This window comes from Ooceraea biroi, chromosome 8 (assembly GCF_003672135.1).
Source record: "Ooceraea biroi isolate clonal line C1 chromosome 8, Obir_v5.4, whole genome shotgun sequence".
In the NCBI taxonomy this organism is placed as follows: domain Eukaryota; kingdom Metazoa; phylum Arthropoda; class Insecta; order Hymenoptera; family Formicidae; genus Ooceraea; species Ooceraea biroi.
The window spans coordinates 15,364,709-15,385,443 of record NC_039513.1 but is presented as its reverse complement, the minus strand read 5'-3'; the positions used below and the strand labels follow the sequence as shown (position 1 = coordinate 15,385,443).

At 39.9% G+C, this 20,735-nt stretch overlaps 1 protein-coding gene across 2 annotated transcripts in view; it reads right to left on the bottom strand.

Moving 5' to 3' along the window:
- The window catches only part of LOC105280247 (uncharacterized PE-PGRS family protein PE_PGRS20), a 43,852-nt gene extending 37,742 nt beyond the window's left edge, over positions 1–6,110 (bottom strand). Inside the window, exons 1-2 of one of the 2 annotated variants that reach the window (XM_011340599.3) lie at positions 4,828–6,110; positions 4,321–4,472 (exon numbers count right to left, since the gene is read on the bottom strand). The gene's annotated coding sequence lies outside the window, so the exon portion shown is untranslated. The remainder of the gene's footprint in view (positions 1–4,320; positions 4,473–4,827) is intronic. The other variant, XM_011340606.3, reaches the window with a different exon arrangement.
- Between the last annotated feature and the right edge of the window lie 14,625 nt (positions 6,111–20,735).

Below are 20,735 nucleotides of genomic sequence, written 5' to 3'. Positions count from 1 at the left end.
TCAAAGGATTCAAAGGACCTTGATGAAATTACTTACGAATTTACTGAAATAAACTCACTTTGGTCTTCATTAATAATCGCATACGAACGACATCACGACATTTCGTAAGATCTGCAAGTCGATATTTGCCGTTTTGTTCACAAGGACGCGAGTGCACAAAGAAGCGCGATCTTCGTAATATTCTTAGAGCACCTTATTTTCATGCGGCGAGGGAGAAATTAGAAAAGGATGCGGAGGGTTGTCTCCCGGATCTTAGCTCGCTGGAATCACTGGAATTCTTAACGAGAAAGCTACTATCATGAGGAGAAGACGCGCCTCGGCGTCGCGTCGGCCTATTCATCGAGCCGTTCCACTTGTCTCACGTTCCACCCCGCCGTATTAAAGACCGATGCCGTCGTCGCCGTTGCATCGTGAGGTCATCCCCTATCGAGAGCCAGGAAAGTATCGACGAAGTTATTGCGGCCGCGTTAAGCCTGCTTTAACCGGCTTAGCGAAACTCGACGGCGATACCGCGTTAAATGTAAGGCGTGCTGACGCGAAAAAAGGGCAGCGGAAATAAAAGCAGTGGATCAGAAGTAAACGCGGTAGAATCGCGACACCCGGACGACCACCCTTGGATTGCGCCCGCCGCGTTTCTTCGCGCTACCGCGCGCGCTCATTTGCCCCTGCGGAACCGTTTTGCTTGCGGCCGTCTTCGCTGGAGGAACATTCGCCGACGTTCGTTATATTTCACATCCTGTAAACACATGTATCCGGAAGTGGAGGATGATGAGAAACGTAATGCGTTGCACTTATTTTTCACTGCGTCCTCGTTTCTCCCGCGCCACGTTGATGTACAAAGTGAAATAAAGACTGCAAGGCGTGAGAAAAAAATTATAAGAGACATCATATACGTGCCGTACGTTTTCTGCAGAAGTGATAGCTATGTATCCGTTTGATGGATGCAGCGCGCGTGCTAAAGAAACTCTATCTCTCTAAGAAATCCCCAGAACACACACACACACACACACACACACACACACAACATATCCGCACGCGATACATGAAGCAAATCACGAACAGATCCGGCGGATTATGTAACAAGCACGTGGGAAAATAAACTGATGTAGACTTGGTTACGGTATCATTATCCAGTTCGCACTCCGGTTCAGCTTGTGAAAAGCCGAAAAAGGAGTGCTTTGATGAAAGCTGGGAGATAGATCGAACACACGACTGTACCGGCGCGTTTGGCACCACTGAATTCTTTATCAATCCCTTTCAAACCCGATTGTTCGCGATCACGAGCTTCTCCTTCTGGTAAATCTATTTTCATACTCGTATCAACAGAGCGCATCAAATATTTCTCGACAATGTTCCAGATTATCTTCATTTATTCATGATCATGAAACAGTAACGTGTTATCAGCATTCTCGCTGTTTGAATGGGAGATTCGCTTTTATTAAAATTAATAAGAGGAAGGCGAACTAATTTTTTCGCCAATAAACTGCAGTAATTTGCATTCTTCAACCTTCATTCGCCGCGTCTCGACGCGTTCTCGCGAAGATACGTATATCTTGTTTGATCATATTCTTTACGAGGAGCTGCATAACATCATGGCATCATGAACGGATTCGGTCGTGCATTGAACGATGCGCTTGATCTAAACTTTCAAACCCGCACTCTATTCAAATATATTTTCTCCAAGTGAAATATAGATATGACCGAAACTTTTCCATATCCGAACATTCAGGACTTAGAATGCATTTGCACGCCCACGTGTTAAGAATAAATAATGAGCGATCGGATCTTCAGAAGAAGAGCGTTGAATAACGTAACTTAGCGAAAAATTTCAATATGAAATTTCATTCGCTGTCTTTCTTGGAATTTCTTGAAAGTTTGCGAAGAGGAAACCGTCAGAATACAGATATTTCGCATTTCTGCGACTAATTTCATTGAAACGGCCGTTCTCTCTCTCTCTCTCTCTCTCTCTCTCTTCGCTAATTAGCAACGTATTTAATTCAACTCCAATTAATTTAATTTTTATACGTAAGAAAATAGAATTCATGCTCAAATTCAGCAGAGAAAAAGAGAGAGAGAGAGAGAAAGAAAGAGAAAGGGGGATAAAATCGTAATGTCTTTCTTCGCGCTCTTTCCAAGAGTTGATTCATTACTCCCGACGTTCTTCTAATTCAATGAATTATCTATGAATAGCGGTCGAATTATTGCCACATTCATTCGTCTTTAATCCTGATTCTCTTAAATGAGATCATGGGAATAAATTGAGGATTGCGCATAGCAAATTCCCGTCTTCCAAATTTCTCTCAGAACATTCAGCAACCAATACGATCATTTTGGCTGACTATTGTGCAAAAGACATATTCAGGCATGGGCGGCGCGGACCGCTGGATGTTATTATCATACCAGGCCAAGTGAGGCGATTCTTCGTTTTGATGAAGAGCTGGGACATTCTTGTTCCCAGCGTTTTCCATCGATTCGCACGACACGTTTCGCACATAAGAAAAAGCCAGACGATAATTTCGAGGATCAAAAGAGAACGACGATGTACGTACATTCCTCGCGATATGTTCAATATCTCGGAAGTTCGGTACATCGTGCTCTTCTTTAAATCTCTTTCCGCTGCGTATATATAACCACGCCGGATTATCCAAGCTGAAATTATTTAACATCACTCTCACTCCTTAGGCGATTTAACAGGCGTTACGCACTGTTTTATCATGCGGAGCGTTTTGCCTTTCCGCCGGCAGCTGTTGGTATTAAAAATTACACGTTGCATACAACAAGCCGCATTGTGCGAGTGACGATGACATCGGAGTGACATTTTTCCAGCGCGTACTAATGTCTCTGGAAAAATGGTTTTTCTTTAGCTCGTCAGCCCGACATTAATCTTTCCGGCGAACATTCACATCACTGTTCGCAGTTACATCAACGTACATCCATCCGATAATGGATCCATCCGCTAAGACCATGGTATCACAGATTGCAGCGTATTCTTTTCCTGTCACGCTGACATTACCTGAATTTGGAAAAACGTTTAATGTACATTTCGAGCGCGTCGCGTCCTCGTCCAGAGAAATATAAATCACGAAAGATGCAGCTGTATGGCGTACACAGCGGATGAATTATTTATGTGATACGCAGCTCGCGCTGTCACGCCATGCAGAATATGGGAAAATGATGATCAACCGAGGCCACCTAATCCCATGCATCCTAATCGACATCTAAAACTAATCCGCAAGAAGTCCGCTCATGTACTTCGAATCTCGGTCGAATAACATCCTCGAAAAGAGAACGAGAACGCCGATATCACAGCGGTCGACATGTATCAATTAGGCGACGCGAATAATTGTTGATCCGGGAAAGGAAATAAAAAGACACCCACGATTGCCGCACGGGATAGCAGCCCATGTTCTATTTCCGGTTGTTACACTGCTTCTTCTGCCACCCACGCCCGTCTGCACGGAAGCGCGACAAAGTACTTTTGTCGCTGCTAATTGGTTCGCGATTAACAACCACGTAATACAGGCACTTCATCCCCTGTGCAAGCGTGCGGAGTGACGTAAGGCCGTACGCGAGCGGACACGCTGTTTGTGCGTCTACACGTTAATCCTGCGACGTCGTCAACCGGCTGATTTTAACGTCGAAATGTAATTAGTGCGATCGCGTTAATTACTGCACAGCAAGATAAAAATAGATCAGTAGGTACTGATGCCGCAATACGTGTGATTTGCTGGAAGATAAACAGGTCCTGTGCCGTATGAAATGTTTATCAAGCTCCAACGCTCGCTCGTTAAATTTTATCGCAATCTGTAGAAAATGTTTGTACATGTTTGTACGCTTTTCTACAGGAATCGCGCTCAGCGCTCATGGTGATATCTGCTTACGATAGTAGGCGGCAAGTACCAATAGAGTGAAGATATCGGACGCAAATGAGGCGTGCATATACCTCGCCGTGTGACCAGAATAAAACGGTACATATATTTGTATCGGAAACTGTTCACCTTTGACCGTAAAACGGCCGTAAGAAATCTCGCATTTCCGCACGTCTCTCATTTTCAATGTGATATCGATCATCGGCCAGACGGGTGACGCGCGCGTAATTATTTAGCGCGTCTCGTCATTCTTCTTCCGTCAAATTAAATGAATGAAATTACGTGAAGCTTTGCGACAATAACGGTAAATGGTGAGCGATATCATTTCACAGAATGAAACTGTGTTCGTTTATGGAATTAAGAAGTACAGCACGCTCGAGCGAGCGATAGCTAATTTTCATGAAATAACCGTCGCGCAGCGAAAATAATAACAGCGAAACAACGGGCTCACCAGTATGCGTATGCTGCTGCAAATTAATTCACGTCGCGGTGGCAACGATATGATGCCGAAAGTCCTTATTAGCGTGGTCGCCGTCCGGGCAATGCGATGACCAGGACGAATAATGAGGCGAAATGTTCTCCCTCGTTCGATGCGTCCAACCCCTTCGGGCAAAAACATAACATTAATAAATACAGAAATATGTACCGCATTTCTGCCAAGATTATAAAAGAAAGAGATAGAAAATTCGATTTATTCTTTGAAAACAGAATTTTATTTACAAATTAATAAGAGATAACAAATTTATAATGCTTTTGTTTGATATAAAATTATATAATAGCGACGACAAATAAAGTGAAACATCAAAATTGTCCATTACATAATTTCATTATCCATTATTGATTTGTGAGACTATAACGCAAAGTAAAGAAGATTAATTCTATCACACACGATTAATTTATTTATCATTTTATTCAACAGTGCTAAGCTCTGCAAATTGTTTCTATTAATAGATCTCACCTGCTGCCTCACGTAGTCCTCGATCCTGATGGATTCCCAAGTTCTTCCCAACTTTTCCAATCGCTTATGTAATCCCCGCTCAGACAACAAGGCAATATCGGTCCTTCATCTCATTTATCAACACGCCGCACATAAATCGCATAATTCTTCTCACGATATTCCTTTCTTCGATCGTTCCCTCCTCGATTAATACGTTTTAAGTCGCATAGAAACCTGTTTGTCCATCTCTTCCGCTTCTCTTCAAAGTCAATTTGCGATTGACGAACACTCCTCTTTTTTCTTGGAGAAACACATTGATTTCATCACATCGATTCACTGGAGAGTAGTTCGGATCCTTCATTCGTGCCTTCGATCTTTATATTACATTTAATCTTCCCGACGTGCTCCGTTCACGAGTACGCGAGTTCATTGACATCCGGCCACTGCCCGACTGTCCTCTCTCTCGACACCGTCCCGTTCCACCGATCCGGATCCACTCAGCGCTCGATCTATCGCTTAAATTTCCGATTCTTTCTTCGTAAGATTGAAGATCCGTCGAAGACCAATCACTCGCCAACATTCTTTCTCCTCATCGCTGATCGTGATCCACTAAAAACACTCTAGACGGCATCAACATCACTTTGATCGTGGCGGAAGTCACCCCCAATCATCGACCGGATCTCGTTCTTCTCGATAACGGACGTCGCGCTGAAAGCACACCCCCCAGACAGCAAACGCTCTCCAACCCCTCTTTCTTGATCACCAAACTCTACGATCTTCCCTTTATTACAAAAATCGCCGAACAATCGCCAATCGATCAGCAGAAATTTCACCTGGCACGGTCGTCCCTGTGCGAAGCTCATGTACGCAGGATCCAGCGAGGCAATTGTGATCGAGGCAACTGTGGATATACACCGAGGAGGATCCAGGCAAGATCCAGAGAGGATCTAGACGGCGATCGAGAAGCGTGCTGCGACCGAACAACCGAACACCGGCCGGTGTCGGTCGGACCTCGTGGATGCTGACTTGTTGGTTCGCCGAGTAACGTGTCGCGGCTCACGAGAAAGAGAGAGAGAGAGTGGGTGGAGTGCGCCCCTCGCCGCCGGGTGGTCCAGGTCGGCGACCGTCGTGCTCGCCTCCTGCGAATGGCTTGTACCGGCGGCGCGCTCGCGACTGGGATCCTGGATTTCGGTTGAGGGCTCGCTCTCAAGAATCAGGCACGCAGGCGCCGCGCGTCTACCATCTCTCTTCCGGTCGCGCCGACTCGCCTCGTCTCTCTCTGTCTTTCTTACTCTCCGCCTGCCTGCTGGCCTGCCGGTGCCAGCTCGCCTGCTCCTGCTTACTTGCGGGGTGGCTGATACGAGAGTAACCTACCCGTCTACCTGTCCCCTGCCTGCCCCTGCCTATCCCTGCCTCTGACCCTGCCCCTGCCTGCCGATATCTCAAAAAAGACGTGCATGCTATAAATGATCACCCTCGATGACGTGGTCTCGACAGCGCGTTCTCTCCTGTCTCCTGACGTAGTGTTCGGTTAATGACGTTGAGAGGCATTCGCGTTAACGTAACGGTGCCTTCACGTAAGTGCGTCAGGCTAATCGCGTCAATCGTCGGACCTTCAATAGGACCAAGTGAACTAAAGGGGTGCAATTACGCTCGTAGTGAGTGATTACGAAAGTGTGTAGAGGAAGTGCATGACGTATGAGTAATTTCCTTTGTGATTTAATATTTTTAAATATTTTAAAATAAGATCTCTTTCTCTTGTATAATTTCTTATTTACGTAGCTTGGTATACTTTTGCAGTTATAAAAGTAGAGAGAATAAAAATTGTTTTCATATTTAATTTTCTATTCCGGCCAAGCAAACGTGACTTTATGACATTTTCATTTTATGAAAAACATGACAAAATGTAATTTTATATATAACTATCACGATACATGACATTAATTTATTATTACATCGATTCACAAACATCGATGTTTTCTTTTTACGATCTTTGCCTTGCGACTTCCGGTTGCGAGGTTACGTGAGGCTACGTGAATGTACTAAGGGCAGTCTTACCCATTTGCCAGTCCTTCGCTTGCACGAGTCTCGTGTATTTTTACTGCGAGCCACCACTATCTGCCTATGCACTGACATTTATACTGACGCCAGCGCACTGTTCGCGTTAACTCAAAACTTTTTGCCCCCGTCCATATTCAATGCAATTTTTAATCTAGTTAGCTTTCTTTATTAATTTGGAAGAACTTTGTAAATAGCTTCACTAGAGCGCGTGTGATTGCTGTATCACGAGACTTTCGCAATAACGATGATGATAACGGGGATAACGATACAAACAATTACAGTAATAGCGCTCTAACGGCAAGTTCGTAATACGATCACGTACGCGTATACGTTAAGGTTTCAGGAGCATTGTACAACTCTCTCAGGGATCTACGTAAACTTCACGAAAATCCCAAGACAATATGTGCATCAAGCAAGCGGTTTACAACGATATATCCTGTGTTGTGCATACCAAAATATGAATTAATTATTGGAGTCTTTATAAAACGATCATTAACATCAATCAGTTACACAACTGATACAACTTACATACATCATTCTGATAATAAAATTTTAACGGTGGAAAATAATTAATCTAATAATCTACAACTACATGGAAACACACGTACGATTACCTAGTTAACAATTTTAATCCTGCCACTTTCCTAACTCTCGCTATAATTTCTCGGTACAAACGCGCTACGAAGCATTGGATCAGTCAGAAAGTTCGGTTCGATTTTCAATAGCTGATGCCGCATACATGTAACAATATCGATAGCATTTATACCATAGACAATAATGTCTAATCGTGCACAACGATAGTGATGTCGATGAACGTCGATCAATTTGGTCGATGAATAATTGGTTTCTACTGAGCACGACAAATAAAAATTTGACGCAAAAATTGAACCGAACTTTTTGACTGATCCAATAATATACACCAATAGACAGACGTTCAGAAATAAACAATCAGAGCAGTTTAATAATACTTCAACGTATCTGACCTATGCAGATGTTTGTACAGCTTTTTAAGCTTAAACGCATAAACTCTCTAACGCATGTTAATATATATCTTTACTGCGGCTTGGAGCAAAGAGGAGCAACGCTGCTTCACGTGCACTTACGGTGGTCTGTTCGCCTACACGGTGCATATTGCCTTACCAGTCTGACGTATATTGTTATGCAGCCATTTTCTATTCACTGCGTGACATTCATGACCTTTTACGCTGCGCAACTTACCTCCCTTTACCTCCCGCAACATCCGGGCAAGCGCACTATAATGTTCCTGTTGCTTTGATTGCATTGCGCGTGGATTGGATCATTTGTCGTCGCGTCTGTCGCTTTGATCTCCCGCAAACAGAGCTTGATCCTTGTAGATTTCAGTTAAATTTATAGCGATTGGATCAGATTAGCCGGCAGCTGCGTTCCGCTCCAATATAAAATCAGTCGAGCATCTCATTTGCTTGGCTGGTTATTGGAATATCGCTGATTGATTAATCATCACTGTCGATGGTGTCTCATTATTATGAAATTTTTTCAACGACGACACACTCGTTGTTGTTTCCATCGCTAGTCGACCATTTAATTCGTTATTTCTCGCTCGTGAAATAAAGCATTTATTCCACGTTATACGAGTCGTATAATGAATTAAATATTATGCTTTTATCCGTAAAATTCTACAAAATATTGACTCCGGAAAAATATAGCTACACACTTTCAAAATTCTCTTCGCAACATTTTTCCTGAACATTTCTTCTACTTGATCGATTCAATGTAAAGGCAACTCTCTTTAATACAATAACATCTTTCTTTTTTGGCGGAAAACAATTTTCTGGTGTACAGTTTTATCTCTCCCCGCTGCACGTATCATTTAAATGCATCTTTCGGAAATAACTCTGCAGAGTATTGACTTGAACCGGAAGTACTGTACGTACTGCGCATCCACGTCCGTAGGACGCAAGGCATAGATATGCAAAATCTTCAGCATTTATATGGCGCATAAACTTTTATGCATTTTTCAACGTGCTCGTGATACTTAGCAGCAAACGCTGTACTATACAGGACGGCGTCTTGCTCAATACACGTCAAGTAGTATACGTCAAGCATAAGCGTACGTGATGCTGACCCACGCAGCACTGCACGCGCGCGCGCGTGCGCCCAGCCAAGGACGCTTCCGCATCATGCGCTTTTTCATCCCGCATCGGAAACCGTTGCAATAAACGTCAGAAACTGAGCAGGAAGTTGCAATCGTAACGGCCAAGTTGGGGAGGAAGGGGGCGAGTCAGCGAGCGTAAACAAGCTCTGTGCAATTAGGCAGACGGGGCGGATTAGCCCGGTAGCTTTGCTCGCTCGCCTCCTCTTTCAGGACGGAAGCTACGATTCACGTCGGTATTCGCACCAGATGACACGACCGAAAATTATACGCGAACAGACCCCGCGTTTCCGGTTACGTAAACCGCAGTGTCGCGACCGGCATTCAGATTCAGGGCACCGAGTCCTCCCGGCGCGACAGGTTCTCGCAATCACGGTGGCGGATATTTCTTTTTGCCGGCCGGTCTAATTGAGATCTAGCGGTGCTCGAAGTTCCCACAATTTCGTCGTTGTATATTGTTCGATCGCGCTGTTCCCGACAGTGACGTTCTCTCGTCGACATGAAGTACGAATTAAAAAAACCACGTGACGGCGCGCGGTTTTGCAGTATACGGTTTTACAGTATATTTTACGCGGTGGCTCGCTACGTAGATCGGAAACTAAAATATCCCGGCCGATACTTTGGTCCAAAGGTTAAAAACAGCGCATGAGAGCGCGTATGAGATGTCATTAAAATTTCGTATCGACCGACCTGTCGTTTGCGAAAGCCGCAGAAATAAGGGTGGTAACACATGCAGCGAGACAGAACGGTGCGCGCTATTTCGGGCAATGTTCCGCGCATCAAATTTACATGTCGCATACCGCGAGGATATTTCAAATGAGCTGGGTGAAATGCTCAATCTTTCAGCGTTACGCTGCATAATTTACGAAAATGTAACTGTCTTCCTCTTCACGCGCGTTTCCCGACACGCAATGTAGGGTGAATTTTACAATCTTTTATCCTGTGTCTTGTTACTACACGCGTACGCACGCCTCTCCGAGCGTAGTTTATCTTAATGCGTGCGCGTTAATTGGATCCCCTTTTGCCGTGCGAAGGTGTACAAGATTCGCGCTGCGAAAAGCACCCCTCAAAGCACCGGCGTAATGCGTTGGTGTAGTGCACCCTTATTAAACATGTAGAGGATCACGTGAGCTCGACCTTCGTCAATACAAGCCTCGCGCGGGGAAATGCGCTCGTTCTTTCACCCGTTAAAAAGAGCACCCCATTAGAGAGTCTGCCAGGTGAAAACGAAATCCGTTGGTTGTTTGCGACAAATGTTTTCTCGTCGCGAATTTTTCTTTGTATTCTTCTTTTTTTACAAATAAATCAGACTGTCCATAGAGAATTTTGAAAATTCTCTCCAAATCAGATGTTTCAAATAATGATAGGAATAGTTTAACAAAATTATTCCTGACATATTGTAAATTGGAGATTTTCATATGAAAGACAAATATTTTTATAAACGTGTCAGCACTGCACATTTTCAATTGCAAAAATCGATAACTTTCTTCCTCCAGCATGTTTTGTTTTATAGAGATGATCAATAGTAAAATATACCGGAGATTGTTGCTAGTCACGTCGAAATATTGCATTTCCAATTGAAAGATGTCAAAAAGGCTTCCCAGCCATTAACCTTCTTTTTAAAGAGACAATCAATTGTAAAATATACCGCAAACTGATGCTAGTCACGAATCCGTGATAAATTGTATTATATCAGTTCAATAGCCGGGTACATTTACTTGAGCGATCGAGCGTATAAAGTTCGTTCTGGTCCAAATTCTGTGATTGGCCCGTTGCCATGTCAAGTCTCGTAAAACTTTTCGGAAGAGAATGTCGTAACCGACAGATGAAATTTGAAATGTAAAAATGTTGGTTCTTGCGAAAGACGCAAAACAATTCCACAGGCTATTCGCGCATCATCGCACTTGAGCAACGTTTCGCCACAATTAATAATCGTCGAATTAATTAAGCCGCTATAATTATGCGCGGTCGATGATGCAGATACTAGGGATACCGCATGGAACGTTTGAGTTATTAGCGAATCTCGCATAATTTTATAATAATTAGTAATTGAAAACGCGTTGCAGAAATGCTCCTCCGTTCATCCGCCAGATTCCAATCGCACATGCAAAATATAATACCTTCCAAAAATCACTCACGGTAAACCGAGCGGTAAATGATAAATGATAAATGATAAATATCCAAACGTATAAACATTCGAGTTAACGAATTTATAAATTACGATAATTTATAATACCATAGTCGGATAAAATGGATATTGTGCGGAAACATGGTTTACATCGTAAGTTCACGGGAAGATGGTATCACTTGCCTCCGCTTCAGCCCTAAATAGCTCTCCCCAAGCGTGCGGGCACATGTTGCGATTGGTGTGATTTATATGTTAAATATATCGTAACTACAGATAGGTACACGTGCGAATAAAGTGGAAACTTGTGTCTGCCTAGTACATTGATAATCAATCGATAAGACGAAGTTACATATAGTTTGCCTTGCCATCTGCCTTCCTGTTACACTTTCCGTTGGTTTCCTATTATTACGCAGCAGAAGCACCTGATACAGCTCGGCTTGGTTGGTCTATACAGTTCGCCAAAGGATTGTGGGCAGTAATAAGACCCTCTCTCTCTCTCTCTCTCTGCAGATGCCAACGCGTGGCTATTATGCTAGCTAAGTACGTACACTTTCAAACCGCAGGTTAATATATTCGCTGCTGCATCTTAATGTAAATCTCCGCATTTTGCGACTGTCTTAATCAACAACTCAAAATTAAATAGTTAAACAGGTAATTAATAACGAAGACCAAGGTAGAGAAACGTTTTAAACGACAATTATGAGAAGTAATAATACAAAAACAATCTAATGTACAATTTAAATTTAATATTCAACATCATATTTATATGTCACAATTTCCTTTATCGAAATTAATTAAAAGCAAGTGCCGATAAGATTCCCTTCCTATAGTTTGAGCTGAAAAATTGAGCTTTCCACTGTCTTATAAATCCTTCTTTCGTTTGTCTTCCTTCGCAGTTCCAGGCATATTCTTTGGCTTTAACTTCGTAACTTTCGGAGAAGCGTACGAAATGAAAACTACTTTACTGAATCGATAATCATTGAGATAATGCCGATATAGTTTTAATTAATGTGCTAATGCGTGCGCACGCAGTAACTACTTTGAACTACTTTGATCCTTAATTACGCATACAGCTTCTCAATTGATTTTCTGCAAATATTGCACTGATTATAATCAGTATTCTGCGTAATTGACGCATCGGTGGAGCCTGTAGAGAATATCTCCAGCGCACTTGCAGATGGATGGTCACGATACCCGAAACCTCGTGCAAATAAGGTAGATGCACATAGGTAGACATCCGCATGTGCGTACTTGACTCCAAACGTATCCATTTTCATACATACGTGCAGTCGAACGCGAATTTATAGCGGCTTGGCAGCGGGTCGTCGATACAGAGTATCGGTTTCCAAGTGTGCACACGCGAACGGAGAATACCGATACAGCCAACGGTCATATTCGCATCCACGCATTAGTGACCTGTAATATCTTGGCGAATGCATCGAAATATTGGAGTAATCGACGTACGCAAATCGAGATATTCGATTCGCCTTTAATTATAGAACGCGGATTGCGAACAAGTGGTAAATGTCGCAATAAAAAAATTATCTACTTCAAATGAGAAATACGACCGCACGCATAATGCTGATTAACCGTTATGTGAGTGACGGGGTACCCGGGTAACTTGTCTGTTCTCTACTCGCATTAGAACTCTTAAACTAGCGATTATTTTAGCGTTATCTTTGGACAGATTGACTCAATGGGGAACGTAATTCGCAGGATATCAATTTTCTTACAAAATGTCCGAAGGTATTCGAGTACCTTCATCACACCAATTAAGATTTATTTCGTCACTCACATAAGGGTTAATGGATATTTGTGTCCGTAGCGCTTTAAGACCGATCACCGCGTGCTCGTCTGGTTCGAATAAATTAATTGTTGCGGTGATAGCCGTGTTCTCTATAGCGGACGTTTTATCGGAAAGCCATTTGTCTTGAAACTGTTTGTAAAGATAGAAAAGAGAAGCATTATCACAATACGAACAATATAAAGCACGAATGCGAGACGCGCGTTATATATCACAGGATTACGCGCGATAAATGGCGAGTACAATCGTGATGGAAAATAATTTATTTTTGGAGGAAAGCTTTTTATAATAAACTTCTTATAACATAGAAATATACAAAGAATGATTTTTGCATCTAATACATTTGATTACAATACGGAAAACAAGTTTCGATTAATATGTCTATGGGGGAAGGGAAGGGGAGGTGTAAACTATACCACATACCATATAAATATATATTATTATATAATGAGAGGTAGGAAATTTTCTTTATTTTTTCTTTCTATAAATAATTTAGTAATCTACAATAACAAAAAGTATATAAATACATACCTGCATCGTTACGAATAATATATAGTGCATAATTATTTTTAATCTGTAAACAGGACACTGTGGACAGAGTTAACGATAAACATCGACTTTGTGTCAGATAAAGATTGAATAGGGTGTAGCTTGTAACGCATTTGCTGATTAACATTTCACTGTAAGCATATGCAAATGTGTTCAATGGGAAAGAAAATGAATATTCATGGAACGTAATCAGAAAATAAAGAGGGGTGGAGTTTCCCCCGGCTTCATGTAATTAATCTTTAACTGTGCTGCACAGTTCCATTGGTGCATGTGGTATGCACGACGAGACAAATCGCGCAGTTAAAATGAGAATAAACCGTTTCCTCTACGCACATTTATTTTTCTCACTAGCTGATTTCCTCCCCTGTCACGTACACATATGATTTTCTCTTCTTTTAAAGTAAAAAAATAGCAACTTGGCAAGAACACAACTTGATTTGTCAACTATTAATCAACTATTTATATTGATAGAATCATAATTTCATAACAACACGTAAATATGATATAATATGTACATTAAAATATTATATATTAATATACAGCCTAAAACAGGCCACCTGAATATCTCGGCTGTTATTGATGATAAAAAAAATGTGTCAGACCAAACTTGCATGGTTTCGAGGGACACATAATTTGTTCTAAATACTTTTTTATTAGGTGGACGCGTAGAGGTCATATGAAGGTCAACTTCGTTTTTTTAAATGGTATGATATGTTTTTTTACGTACCATCTAGTAGAGCGTTTGAAGATGCGCACATTGATCTACGGGTCAAAATCATTCAAGGTTACTAAAGGCTAAAATTTCTAAGGGCTAGAACTTTTTCATTTCTGAATTTACGGTATTTTCAATAGCAGAGAACTCTAGGCAATATAAAAAATAATGATATCATCAACTCAGAACTTCTCGGAAAAGAAAAAATTTCTAACGGCTAGAACTTTTTCATTTCTGAATTTACGGTATTTTCAATAGCAGAGAACTCTAGGCAATATAAAAAATAATGATAACAACAATTCAGAACTTCGCGGAAAAAGAAAAAATTTCTAAGGGCTAGAACTTTTTCATTTCTAAGTTTACAGTATTTTTAATAGCAGAGAACTCTAGGCAATATAAAGTAAATTATTTTCCCTTGCAGTTGGCCTTCAGTGACCTTGAATGATTTTGACCCGTAGATCAATGTGCGCATCTTCAAACGCTCTACTAGATGGTATGTAAAAAAACATATCATACCATTTAAAAAAACGAAGTTGACCTTCATATGACCTCTACGCGTCCACCTAATAAAAAACTATTTAGAACAAATTATGTGTCCCTCGAAACCATGCAAGTTTGATCTGACACATTTTTTTCTATCACCAATAACAGCCGAGATATTCAAGTGGCCTGTTTTAGGTGCCTCACCTTGTATATTATATATTAAAATCTTTCATGTTTGCGAGCTGTCGCGAAAGTTGTCACAGCTAGTCATCACTTTGTATTATCATTGAGACTCTGAGAAATAAAAACTTTCTTTCATGTCCCTCGCTGCGTCTCGTAGCTTTTAGAATCGTAAGAGCTTCTTGATATCACCGGCTCAGCAATTTTCGAACAGTCGCTTGGAATCACAAATTTCGAGAGGCTTGCAGAAGAGCTTAAATCTGTCGTTTCTGCTATCATCGAACCTCAAACCATTTCAAATCTCCAACTCTCGCTTTCCCTTTGACGCAGCTTTTTTTCTCCTTTTAGTGAGCGTTCATATATGGTTTCAGAAATTGTTTGATATAATATAAATGTTAAAGTTTATAAGAAATGTAATATCATGTAAACGTAATATAATGTCATAGAATTAATCATGATTAAATTATATTGGATGTAACAAAGTTAAAAATCGCAATTAAATTTTAATGGAAAATAATTGCTTTCATCTCATTTATGAGAGTACAATTTCCGATTTTAATTATTCAAACTTAATGTACACAAAGCATGTTTTTCCACATAATTAGTTTCTTTATAAATAAGTAGAATTCATCAGTACATTTTCCAGATATTGATTATTAAATATATTATTAAGTATAATTAAAAAAACATTTATAGGCTGGTATATAAAGGGATTACGTGAACTAATATCATAGTCTGCTTGCAAAAGCACATGTGTGGGAATCATGCTTGCGACGAGAAATTACTTCCTGTAATCAGCTGATCATCTGAGCGTCGTAATAATTATGTAATAGTGACGTAATGGATCACATATGGACATATGCACATGCTTGTCACGCTCATTAATATATGTATATGCATACCCGTAGACATTCAAAATTTCATGAAAAATTGACGTAGCGACATGTAAGAAACACGGATCATTTGCTTTTTGCGTTCTGCATACGTATGTGCTTTTTTCATGACAAGTATATGTGTAATACTGTGTATATTAGTATAAAAAGTATAAAAATGTAAATTAAAAATATAAAAGAGTAAAAATATGCAGAATATGCTGAAAATGTTTAGAATATGTCTAATAAAGTAAATAAATGTGCACACACACACACACATATATACACATCATGAATATACAACATAAAATTTTCACAATATAAAATTCTCTCTTAACATCCGTTGCAGCTGTTCACAGTATAAAGTAAATAAAAATAAACACCGCGAGCAAACGGTAACATGAAATTCGATTCAATTTTACATATCTTTTTTGAGAATGGATTAATCGAGCTTTATTCAAAATTGATATACCTACACACGAGATAGTAACAAGAAACCCCATCGGGGAACATACTGGAGAAGTGCACGATTTATAAATTTTACGACACCTGGACGGTCCTCACCATAGTCGTAAAAATATTGTGAATAAGAGCCCAGGGGCCAATAACTATTACTCCGTGTTATTATAGCATTATTTTATTTTTATTCAACGTCATTTATTACATCCGGTGCGCATGTATGCTTCATAACGGCTTGCTGTCATAAATATACTAGTCTCTAATACCTTACAGTATATCTCTGTAACATATCAAGATTTTTCAAAGTGAAACGTTCCAAAACGCTTGAATATATTTTGAGCAATCATAGACTGTGTCATAACCATAATTTTGATTGGTGTAATACTAAAGTTTTACATCAGGAAAGTAATCGCAGGAAGAGAGAGATCGCGGAAATGTGTTTTATCAAATGTAATGACAATTCTATTAATGTTCAAAAAGACACGGATAATCTTCCTTGTATATATGACTCTATTTTTAAATGTGTTTGATGACTGTTTTCGAGATTTGACTTTGTTTTGCTTGTTGACTGGCTTCTCTCTCTCATTTGTGTTTCATCTGCTGTGGTGTGTGACACGTTCTCTTGTTAATCTGAGTGTTTGTTAAAGTTGTTTTCTGCCAATAAGTTTATTACACTTGGACACTGTATTTAATTGTATCATTTATAAGTTTAATATTCATTTTTTATTTTTATTTTTTATTTTCCTTTTAGAAAGCGACTTTTATGTAAAACTAAAGTTTGGGGTTTTTTCACGCTTGAGAAGGACCGAAATAGTTGGGTCGAAACGTTGCGTGATTTGTCATCACTGTATAACCAGTTTGTGGTCGAATAAATAAATTTCTATATATATTGATTCACTGGTGATAAGAAGGAGTATTATTTGAATATATTTTTATTCCGTCATTTTATAATTTGTACTAATAATTATATTTTAGCGTAACGAACAGTTATTATCGAATACGATTATTCAAACTGCAAAAAATCATGTTTAAAGAGAAAGAAAAAGAAATAGAATCAATTACAAATTTTCTGTTGAAAAATAATCAACATGCAGTAATAAATGATTTATCTTTGGCAGTTGCAGAGATTTTGTAACAGTAGAAACTTCGTGGACAATCTCGTTAAATGTAATCAATGGTAAGGTGTGCAACTGAAGCGACCTATTAATATTCATTGAAGCTGCATTATAAAGGAAAGCCTCCAAATACCGCTAAATGTTCGATTGTTTGGCACACAATTTAATAGTGCGGATATTAAGAGGGTATCTTGTTTCCAAGACTCTCTGTGCACTCGACAGTAGTTAGTGGATCAAATACGACGAGCTTTACTTAAACGCTACTTGACTTTTACCATTTCCTGATTTGCTGCCTTTGTGCTTCCGATAAACGTTTGATTTATTCTCATTTTGTGCCCGGCGCTTTTCTTGTAATATTGGCGCATTCGTATTATTACACAGAATTGATATTATCACAATAATCTCATTTTATGTGGAATGACGATTCTACCATTAATTGAATTATAAAAGATTCAATTGCTTTATATGGAAAATCTATATAACTGAAGCATAAATTGTAAATTAATTTTGCTAAATTAAAGCACTATATAAAAACTTTATTGAATTTAAACGCACGTAAAAGTGCTTTCTGTTATTTGTTTTGTCGCACTGCGATACAGATACAGACTTGTTTTGTCAATATAAAAAATTAATTATAAGTGCTTTTTCGTGATAGGGTTTATGTATGTAAAACCATTTTAAAAATGTTGTCTTTCTCGTTCTCTATAGGATAACTGATTTACTTATAGAAGGACGTATTTAATTCGGAGTTATTCCTCCTTTCATGAGGAAGGAGGACTCATAAAGCCAATAAAACTTTTGTCGAAAGGAGTCCTCCGTAAGTGGGTCTCCATCGGAAAGTTCGCCAGGTATAAGAAAATCTCGGTCGTACGAAATCAATGCTCGTTTGCAAGTTTCCCCGATATCAAAATATTTTTCCCGAATAGATGGAGAATTTGATTAAGCGACATCAATAAAAAACGTATCTCTCTGAATATCGAGAGATAGTTTCAAGCATCGGCTATCTTGCTCTTCTTGAATGATGACAGTGCCGAGATTCCGCCGCTGTGTGTTCATCTCCTGACAATCTCTCCTTTAATTTCCCTCCAGTTAGCAAAATAGTTTAGTAACTTCCCAAAGAGGCTGCTTACCCATGCTGAAATTGCATGCTCTATATATATTCCTTATAAGCTAGCATCATTAACATGAAGTTCCCTTATGGAATTAATGGAAGTATCTTTAAAGGTATTAAAGTCTTATCGCTGCACTGTGGTGTATGCACATTACTGCATAAGTTTAACAGGCTTATACGGTATTATTCCAAACAATAACCGATATCCTGAAGAATACATTTTGGAGAATGAATTGTTTCTTAAGGAACGCAGAAATCGCTTACAAAATATATTATCCGTGTAACGGATTGCTGAAGTTCACGGTGAATTACTCAATTACTTGATCGAACTCTTACGTAAATTAGGATTTCATTCGGTGAATGGAGTCTAGCAGGTTGTATATCTTCTGTCACCCATGGACTGATGCGCAATTCATTCTCCGATAATTAATTAACTTCGTTGACTTGAGCCAGTGTTAAAATTAACAACCGCTCTCGGAAATCTTCCGAGATTTATGCATCTTTAATCTTTCTCTGCAGTCTTCTTCCAAGAAAGATGTTGCATTTTTTCAGGGAAAATTATTTCGCAAAATAATTCGCGAGGAATAGTTCAATTGATTACCGTTATTAAATCTATCTTGAGAGAGGTATTCCGTTTTATACGCAATTAGATATTTAAAGCAGTATTGTATTATAATGCCCTAACACGTGTACACTTCCAGCGACGTGGATTTACCACCTAATATCCGGCGTAAACCTTATCTATATTAATCGAAGCTTCGTTTAGTATCAGATAAAGCCGTGGCGTTTAGTGGTAGGCTAACGCTAACTTGTAAATTTATAGCGGCTCCTCCAATCTTCGAGCTGTGTTCACTGTTTAGTGGCGGAGGGGATATAAACGGTATTAGGAGGACGAAGAGATGAAGAGGAAGAGAGACAATTGTGGCGAGGCAATTGTATTATTCAACACTTATACTAACTCGCAGTGGAAGGTCCCCGAACAGGAGATAAATATAGTATTGGAGCACCTGGAAGCCGATGGCTCTAAGAATATCGATATCGGCTTCCTCGATCATCCTCTATTCTCAAGAGACAAGAGGAGTTCGACATTATAAGCTCACCTTGACGCTCGCGTAATTTCATTTTGCGCTGAGCAATCTAACGTTAGAGGTATCTGGAGATCTTTCTGCATCGAGTGAAGCATATCGCGCGCGTGCCCAAAGGTAGCATAAAGTGCCACGTGTGATTGTTTAATATTAAAAAGAAAATTTCATTTCTTTCGAACCGTTGGACCGTTTCGTTCCGTTTAATTCGATGGAACTGCAATTGCATGCGAAATTGTCGTGAAAATCAGCTCCATCGCTTGTACGAAGGAAACTATAAATCGGAAATCCCCGTTCGTTAATTGAAAAAAAGATAATTAAAATTGCCTGCACAATATAATGAAGTATACAATATTGCACGTTGCTGCGAGATTTCCACACGGTAATAAATATTGATTGAATATTGGCCTATTAACGTTGACCTATTAATTACAAACTTTCATGATGATATTTATAATTATAGAGTATATCCGGATGGAATTTGCGCATAAGGGTATATATATTAATAAGAGTATGTACAAAGGGCAGGCACACGTGCAACACAAAGCGTTATGTAATCGACGGTATATCTGCCATAATACGAAATTCGGTATGATACGGAGATGAATATTTATGTATGCTAACGTTGTAAACCCTGTCAGACGGTGTCGATGAACTTAATAGGATTTTTCTCGTGTAAGCATTACCGCATACTGATCCGTGTAGCCGTGTCATAAATCTAGGAATCAAATTGCGAGGTTTACAGGCCGTTGTATCCCTCCGCGCATAATAAAAGGCACCAACAAATGGAACCTTGCTGTGATACGTGCAGCGTGGAATTGGAACGGGATTTATACGCAGATAGAGGCTGTTTTACAATCGCCAGCGGCAGATAGCAAAACAGTATGTTACCCCTCCGTCCCCACATTCACTTTGGTAATAATATTATATTCCGGTCAAAGTCTCTTTATTATTTGAAATTTCATCGAAATGAAAATTATTTGACGTTTCATTGTTCACTCGCGTAATGACGGTTTTGTAATTATGCAATAATAAAAAGATTAGCTTCCAACAAAAGGGAGAAAAGCTGTTCTCATCCATCTTAAGTACGGGAAGCCCCGTCGTGACGAACTGAAAACGTTCTCCATCCTCATTCACCCCCGCTGTATCGATTAATCCACCTGCTACGATACTTTTCGCTTTGGTCGTACTCTCTTGTATCCCTCCTGATCCATTCTGCCTCGAGCACCCCTTACGAGTGTC